The sequence below is a fragment of the Dipodomys ordii genome, unplaced genomic scaffold, assembly GCF_000151885.1.
Source record: "Dipodomys ordii isolate 6190 unplaced genomic scaffold, Dord_2.0 Scaffold8, whole genome shotgun sequence".
NCBI lineage: Eukaryota > Metazoa > Chordata > Mammalia > Rodentia > Heteromyidae > Dipodomys > Dipodomys ordii.
The window spans coordinates 25,934,098-25,943,468 of record NW_012267224.1 but is presented as its reverse complement, the minus strand read 5'-3'; the positions used below and the strand labels follow the sequence as shown (position 1 = coordinate 25,943,468).

Below are 9,371 nucleotides of genomic sequence, written 5' to 3'. Positions count from 1 at the left end.
TGTGACTCAAGTGGTAGAGGGCTAGCCTTGAGCTGAAGAGCTGAGGGACAGCGCCCAGGCCCAGAGTTCAGGCCCCATGACCAGACCCAAAAAAAAAAAAAAAAAAGAAAAGAAAAAAGAAATCTCCAGTTCGGATATGTGGAAATCTTCTCCAGGCACAAAGTCCAGCTCCTCTACAAACCCTTCCCAATGAATCCTGAAGTAGACACAGCCAATCCATAGCTCAGTTCCCCCAAGTGAAAAGCTAGACATTTGCTACTTAAAAGTGTTGTTTTTTGTTTTGTTTTTGGTGCCAATTCTGGTCTTGAACTCAAAGCCTGGGCACTGTCAGGTTTTTCACTCAAGGCTGGTGCTCTGCCACTTGAGCCACAGCTTCATTTGCAGCTTCTTGGTAGTCAATTAGAGATAAGAGTCTTCTTGTAGCCTTTCTTGCTGGGAATAGCTTTGAATCTTGCTCCTCAGATCTCAACGTCCTGAGTCACTAGGATTGTAGGCATGAGCCTCCAATGCCTGGCTTACTTCCAAATGGTTTAAAAGTAATACTGAATGAAGCCAAGCAAAAGTTAACCAAAAAAAGAAGCTGGCCCTTCCCACCCCACCTCCCCTGACACACCATATGTACACTCAACAAAAGACTCAAGTCATCTATAGCAGGGAATCATCTGTTCCCTTCCCCCAAAGTGTCCAGGAAAAGAACTCAATGACTCCAAAGATGCCAGAGAGCCCCAAAATGGATGAATTGTTGTGATGTCTGTGAAGAATGGGCTTGGACTGTGTCAGGTCTCTCCCATCCCCCATCAAGCACTGTCAACTTCACATCTGGTTCAGGCTTTCAAATTCTCAGGCATCACCCCAGGGAGTGGCACTGGTATTTTTCCGGCCCTCCTGGCTACCAGTGCTGCTTGTTCTAAATTAAACAGTGGGTTACGTCTTCTTGCTGGGAAGCCCTGGAATTACATCTGCAAAGACGCAGATTTGGATTTGCAAGAATTGCTGTGAAGGGTTATACTTACCCAGAGTTTGGAGGTGGCGTAAGGACCCCTACTTAATAGAGCAGTTTAGGAGTGAGCACACACTAGGAGCCAACTGAAAGACCCCAAACAACAGCTTCCAAATCCCAATTCAATCTTTAGATAAAAAATAAAGGAGAGGGAAGAAGATGGAGACAGTGGCTGGGTAAGGGCATCCTATTAGAAATCCCTCATCTGACTTTAAACTTGGTCTGCGATGCTAATAGTGTGACAAGTTCATTTGGTGTGCCTAGAACGGATCAGTTTTAACACTGAAAATCCTAGCCAGATGCCAGTCACTCATCCTAGCTACTCAAGAGGCTGAGATCTCAGGTAGCCAAATCTGAGAGACTTTTCCAATTAACACCAAAAATCTGGAAGTGGAGGTATGGTTCAAGAGGTAAAGTATTAGCCTTAAGTGAAAAAGCCAAGTGAGAATATGAGGCCCTGTGTTCCAGCCCCAGTACCTGCACCAAATAAATAAATAAATACATACATACATACATACATAGAAAATCCTGCATCTGGGAACCAGGTCAGCTCCAGCAATCTGGAATTGTTGGTCACCCTAGATGCTAATAGTGTGATTCTGGAGAAGTTAACGTTCTCATCTGCAAAGTGGAATAAGTACTTCTGCCTCACCACATTCTGAAGACTGAATGGATAAAGTGCTCAGAACTTCCTGACTCACATTAAGGATTATGTGTGGCAATAGTTAGTGTTTAGTCTAAGATGACAAAGAATTTAAATCCATATCAAAATCCCAGGCAGAGCTGCTTTTCATTTGTGGCTTTAATGTTGGGTCATCTTGGGTTAATCAGCCTCTTTGAGCCTCATTCTGCATCTATAAAATGGGGATCATTTAACCAAGGCAGAATATAATCTTCTGAGCCCCAGTTCTGTGTTTGCTGATACAAATGAATAACATCTCAAATGGCTACTGTCCTGAACGTCACAATGAACACATACTAGCAAGTATGGGATGCCTTCTATCCTGAAAATGCCTGTTTTCCACTGTGAATGCTGTATGGCTATGAGTGTATGTACATATTCCTCTGTGCATAAGGGTATATGGATGTCTGTGCAAATGGGCTCCCTCTACAGGTGGAATAAAATAAAACCACCCAGGGGTGCCTGCACACCCAACTGGCATCCTCCTCAGCTTCTGTCTCTAGGGTGCTGGGACATAGAGATAGTTAGGATATTTTCAAGAACAAAAGAATGGCTATAATGAGAGCTAGCCCATGGACATGGAGACCCCGCAAGCATGCTCCACTGACAAATAGCCCTGATGACAGCACAGAAGCAGAGGCCCATGCCTGTCATCTCTTGGCCCAAAGATGTCAGTTCGATTAGAGCAGGCCATGCTTGAGAGCTCAGGCTGCTGATATTCCTCATAGCAGCCTCTTAGTAGCTGGCAGTGAACACTGTCAGTGGTAAAATAATATAAATGATTGATAATCTGCTTCTGCTTTTCCTCGTGTTTGTCCGGCCTCCTGTGTAGCAGTCACCTCCCAATCATCAGCCACAGTTGTAAGGTGCTCACCTCAATTAAAATTCTACCTGCCTCAGGTTCAAAACCCAGCCACTCCACTTCCCAGCTGGATGACCCCGGGAAAGTTATTTCATTTGTACCTTAGTTGTTCATTGGCAAAGTGGTATCATGATAGGGTCTTCCCCATAAAAATGGTATTAATATACACAACACATGTCAAACAGTGCCTGGTCCATACTTACAATAAGCACATTGTAAATGTTGACATAATTATATTGTCATTAGTTTATGAGTTGAGATTTACAGGATGAAAAGATAGCGCCCCAGATGCTTACAGGCATGAATTCTGGAAAGTAATAGGACCAAATGGGCAGGAAAAGAGAGGCACTAACATTAGAGGGAAGAATACCCACTTCTTCCCTGTCTTTCCCCATTCCATCACCCCCACACTCCGAAGAGAAAGTGATCCTGTTCAGAGACTGGCCACTGTTTCTCAGACCTGCATAGCACTAAGATGATCGCAGGCAGCATTAGCCATCTTCGGTAAACTGAGTCAAAGGTGCTTGTTGACATTGGCATTGGCCCATTTGTTACCTGACTCACGAGTAAATAGCTCCTACTCTTTCCCCACCAAAGCCAGGAGACCAAGGCTCCAGCTGCCTGTAACTTAGCCTGCCTTTTGGCTTTCCAGCTCCTTTTGAATTTTCCCTTTCTGATGTTCATTAACCAGAGAAATGGGTGATTAGAAGAGCCAGGATAACATTTGGAGGCAAAAGAAGGGGTTAATGAGTGGAAGCAGCATGTGGTGGGGGACAATGTTGTAAGTCCATTGGTTTTTCAAGACAAGGCTGGACAGGCTAAGTTTAATCTCAGAGTGTAAACTGACTACCAGAGGGTGGGCTTGCTCCCTGATAGCCTCTTTTACGTATTGACTGATATTGGCTTCACTCAGGCCTATACAAGTGCTAGGGAGGTTTTCATTGTTTTCTGCAGCTGTGCAGATAGCCATGTGATTCCATCCCAGGGAACCTGAGTTTTACCCTAGAGGGGAAGAAAAAGTAATCTAAACAAGGAAGAATGACTTTCTGTAATGTCCCTAGACCAAAAAGATATTATTTAGGAAGATGAAAGTATAGTGAATGAAAAGAATTCTCCAATCAGAATTCAGAAAAGCTCTTGGATCAGGGTGCCTGAGGGCTAGAGCTTGTTGTAGAAATAGAAACTATTATTATTATTACTTGAGCCTCTTCCAAGTAGGGCAACTGGGATTTTATTGGCAAGAATAGGCCTCATTCGAGGGTGGGCTCTATGGAAGATGATGACTAGTGCATTTATTTTTATCTCAAACACAATACAGATTTCGAGTTCTTAACATTAAAGAGCTTATAAAACATTGTCGTGTACTTAAAATGCAAAACCTCCCTTCTTTTCTTATAGAGAAAAGAAGGATCTAGTCAGCCTACAACTATTGAAACACATCTGGGTCAGCACAATTAAAAATTTAAACAGGTCATGCACAGTGGCTCCTACCTGTAATGTCACGACTTGGGAGGCAGTTATAGGAGGATCATAGGTCCAGAACAGTACAAGTAGACTATTTCAAGGACAAACTTGTCATGTTGGTAGGTGTCTAAAATCCCAGCTAAGTGGGAAGTAGAGATAGGAGGCTCATGGTGTGAAGCCAGCTTTGACAAAACACCATGAGACCATGGTCTGAAAAACAACTAAAGCAAAAAGCAATGAGGGTTCAAATGGCAGATCACTTGCTTAGTAAGTAGAAGGCTCTGAGTTCAAACCTCTAGTATGGAGAAGACATATTTAATTATAAACAGAAAACATTTAATAAAAAGGAGCAAGAAGAAAAAAAAACTTGCTTTTAGGATATCTGAGGCTATGTTAACACAGCCTGCTCACATCCCATTCTCCAGAGCTTTCTACTTAGTGCCAGAGGTTTAGTGGCAAGCAAGACACACAAAAGTTCTACTATCATGCAAGCTAGATTCCTTAGGGCAAAGGGACAGTCATTTAAAAGGAAAACAAACATACAAAAGAATTTTCCAAGATGCTAATGGCTGGTAATTGCAATAGGTAGCTGCTGAGGCATAGGGAGGTTCTGTGAAGAACTGACTTTGAACCTCCGCTCTCAACTTTACTCCCCAGCTCGTTCTACCCACTTCTGTCTCAGCATCAGACATCTCAAGGCCTGCTTCAGCCCCACAGACACGTTGCATGAATAGTTTAGAAACCCAAATAGAACAAAATTCTATCAAAGTTGTTGAGGAAGTATATAAGAAAAATAGATCCATTGGAGAAGAAGAAACTCCTATCTCTCTCAGCATTGGAGTCCGTGTAAATGAAAAGGAAAAGGAGGAAATTTACACTAGTATCACAAGTGACCACAAGTAAGGATATTTTGGGGGGCTGTGTGGGTGCATCCTGTAATTCCCAACTCGTGAGTTTGAATTATTAGAGTGCCAAAGGGTGACTGGTACTTAGTTCAGGAAATGTTCGATATGTTGTTTGATATATTTAGATTGTAAAATAGTCTGCCTCAATTAAATAATTTTAAAAATTCAAGTGCTTGCTCAAATTGTGAAGGTCAGTATCTCAACACTCATTAAGTAAAACTACTTCGTGTACCTGATTTGTGGTTTCAGGACACTTTGCAGAAGGGACTAACAGCAAGATGATGAGCTGCAGTCTTCCCAGTATAGTATCGTGAGGACACAGAGTGGAAAACACTGACCTGTCTGAGTCATCTGATATAGCTAGCCAATTAAGATATAGGTAGACAATCTCCTATGAGAAATACATGGGCCCAGAAGTGCTTAAGATTTCAGACTTTTAATGTTTTGGAAAACACATGTGTATGTATGTATATACATATATATATATGCATGTATGTATATGTATATGTATATAGAGAGAGTGAAGTGATAGAATGGGGAGAGACAGGGAAGAAGTGGATATTCTTCCCTCTAATGTTAAGGCCTCTCCTTTCCTGCCCATTTTTTCCTATTGGTGTATAGAATTTGTGTCTGTAAGCATCTATGGGGTTCCATCTTTTCGTCTCTTTTTGCCAATGAACAATTAAGGTACATATATATATATATATGTATATGTATATGTATATATATACATACATACATATATAGATATTTGTAGATATTCGAGGTATCTCTCAGAGATGGAATACGTATTTAAATGTGAAATTCATTTCTCTCATCTACATCTATTACACACAGCCTGAAGATAATTTCATCTTACTGCCACCTCTCATTTGAAGTCAGGTATGAAATTGTCTACTTGGGCATCATATCAGTGCTCAAAACGTTCTAGATTTAGGAGCATTGTGAACCAGGGATGCATAACCTATACTTCATCCCAGCTTAGGAATTTGGGTAAACTCTTTTTTGGGGGCTTAATTTCTTTTATGAAATTTTATTGTCAAGGTGATGTACAGAGGGGTTAGAGTTACATACATAAGGTAATGAGTACATTTCCTGTCAAACATTGTTTCCCCTTTTCTTGTTTTTCTCCCACTTTCCCTCCCTCAACCCCCCTCCCCCCTCTTTCTTAAAAAGATATTTTATTAACATGAAGAATTCATGGAAGAACAGTTATTTGCACTAGTTTTGTTCTTTGTCAACAATTTATTTACCTATTTATGGTGCCAGTACTGGAGTTTGCTCAGCTTTTTTGCTCACCATTGGCATTCTACCACTTGAGCCATGCCTACAGTTTTGCTGAATCAATTCTTTTCTTAGTAGAAGTGGTTCTTTTACTCAAAAGTTATTTTTGAACACTCCACATGCCAGCTGTTGTTTTAGGCATGAGAGATGTTATAATTAAATAGAACTCAGATCTCCCTGCCTTTGAGAATTTGCATTGTACAAAGAAATAATATAAGCTGGGCAAGAGGAGGTAGAATGTCTCAGAGAAGGTGCAGACATAAATAATGTGATTAGCAAAGGTGAATTTTAATCAAAGGTCCATAGGAAGTGAGGAAGCGAACCATGTAGGGGTCATCTCACCTCTGTGGTTCACCTGGAAAGCTCACACAAGAGGGAGGGAGGGCAGGGAGACTGAGCCAGGGTAACAGAAGGATCGTATTGCTTCTTGGGAGTGGGGGAAGGGGAGAGAGAATTGGGGCCAACCTACTCACACTAGCAGTTTTCTTATTACCAGAAATTGGAATGCACCATCCCTTGAGATACATCTGTCCTGCAGATGTGTTTTGTTTGGACCACACAATGTTCTTTTTTTACATTTCAAATCCATTGCCAGCATTTAAAAATCAGGAGATTTCACATTAAAAAGGAGTTCAGCATCCAAATTACTTGCTAAGGCAACGCTGGACTAGCTCTTCCTCAGGCAACTGAGAATCTCTGTCGTCCATACCATGCTGTTCACCATAATCCTCCCTCCCCCCCCCCGCCCCCCCCCCCCCCCACTTTCCTGACTCGACTTTTAAGTTTTGAAGTCTTGATTTAAAGTGTGATCACATTGGGTACTTAATGAACTCAAAGCGAGGAGTTAAGTCCACCAGGTAAGTTTACCTGATGGCAGTGAAGGGAGGGAGGGAGCATGGGAGGGTACTAGGTCAAAGGGAGGTTGCATACTTAACCAGACAATGAGTAGGAGGGTGAAGAGGCTAGCTTTCTTGTAGACAGTGGTAAGTTTACTGAAAGCTCACGCTGCCCAGTCAGCTGCACTCTGTGGGGCTCACCCCATCAGGACCTCTGGGAATGAGGTCCAACCTGCATCTAGTCTCCAACTCCCATTAGTTAGCAACTCCCATTACAGACTCAGGAATCTGGTAGGATTCTTCTCTTCTCCCTCCACCTCCCAAAATAATTTAGTATACCTAGTATCAGTATTTATATATAGATTGATTTTCTTCTGCTTGCTTTGATAGAGTGGCTCCGTAATTCCATTTCAACATTACCAAGAACAGTTATTTTTTTTTCCCCCTGAATTGCTTGTTTGAACAGATGGCACATCCAAAGTTTGTGGTTTGGTTGAAAAATGATTTTCTATGTTCCTTGCAATTCATCCCTCAAGTTCACGGCCATCACCACCTGAGAATACTTAGTGTTCAGGGAAGCCGAAAGGGAGCATAAATCCTGCTTGCTTTGAACACAGCTCAGGGTTCACCGTATGGGCCTGTGCTGGCCAAGGCTAATCAGCTGTTCCCCTCTCCTTCCCTTTTTTTGTTCTTGTAAATCAAGAGGCCTCAGTATTAGTCACTGCAAAAGAGATAATTAGTAAGTACAAGCCACTACCTTCATCCATCACTCTATGCCTCAGATTAAACCTAAGCCAAGAGGCTAGACATAGCTAATGGTACCCCAGGATGAGTGGCTGTCCCTGAATTTATTTTCACAGAAAGCTTTTGAGTCGGAATATTTCCTTCTTGATGAATTCCCCCTTTTCCCCCAGAGTTTGTAATGCCAGCTAGGATACAAGGCCAAAGAAAAGGCTACTTACCCATCTTATAAAGTTTTCAGGAATACACACACACACACACACACACACACACACACACACACACACACATCTTTAGAAGCCCGGGAATCTGAAATAGCAGTGGTTTCCTAATGGTATACATGGGGATTCAACTAATTTAAAAATACCTTTCCCTCTTCAGTGCTGAGACAGCAGAATAAGATGTTTTCTCACTGGGCTCTGCTGTGATTCCCCAAGAAAGTAAAGAAAGTAAAGGCTGGTTGTCCAACTGGAAAATTAATTTCCTGCTCTGGCACAGCACATGATCAAGGGCACTGATGCCCTCTAAAAAGTGTTTCCAGAACAGCTGAATCGTCTAGGAACTTCCTTCCCATGCGTTGCTGACCAAGGCTCTCATGGAACTATTTTATTCCTTTATTTATTTTATGACTTGGTACCGCTCGAATGCACACTGGCCTCTGTTTTTCCATCACACAGTGTCTCTTCCAGTGTTTGAATTGCCCATATCAATCTTTTTTTAAAGCTATATTTTAGGAGAAAAATTCCCAGCCAAAGTTGCTGATGGATATAGTAAAAACTCACCAATTCTAGGGAGGGGACTTGGGCTTCTTCAGTGTTGGCAGCATTAGCAGTGTAAGCTGGCTTGTACTGTCTATTTTCCTCTTGTAGAAGAGGGTGGAGGCTTGTATAATCATAGTCCCCTTCTACAATATTAAAACTACATTTCAGCCAAGAATGGTAGCACACATCCAGATTCCCAACAATAGAGAAGCTAAAACAAGTTGTTTGTAAGTTTAAAGTTAGCCTGGGCTGCATAGCAAGTTCAAGACCAGCCTAGGATATAGTGTCAAAACAAAATCCCCCCAACACCCACATCTCATCATTGATTATAGACAATATCATACTGGAACTTTCAAGTATGCCACCAATTTAGTGATCCAAAACACTTTAAAGGCAACTCCTCTGTACAATTCCTTAAAGATTATTTTTAAAAATTTTAGGAAGAGAAAACTATCTCCATGCTGACTGAATTGGCCACACCAGACTGGGTTTGAAATCTGTTTAAGCAAATTTGGTATCTCTTGACCTGGGGTATATTACTTGTTGTGAAGTATAAGGTCCTTCTCAATGACAAAGGTGCTTTTCATCTGCTCAAGGATGTCTTTCTGAACACATTTTTTAAAAAACTGTTTATTTCTTTGCAAAGAAATATGGAATTGCAGTCGTTTTTCAGAAAAAAATGTATTTGCATAAATTCATTATACAAAAGAATTTCATTGTGATATTTATACACATGCATTTAATGTATATTTGATCAAATTCTTTTTGTTGTTGTTGTTTTTTGTTTTTTTGGGTCCCGTCATGGGGCCTGAACTCTGGGCCTGGGCGCTGTCCCT

At 41.5% G+C, this 9,371-nt stretch overlaps 1 protein-coding gene across 1 annotated transcript in view; it reads left to right on the top strand.

Annotated features, from left to right (window-relative positions):
- Lnx1 (ligand of numb-protein X 1, E3 ubiquitin protein ligase) overlaps positions 1–9,371 on the top strand; it is a 122,448-nt gene that overhangs the window by 86,267 nt on the left and 26,810 nt on the right. The window lies entirely within an intron of this gene.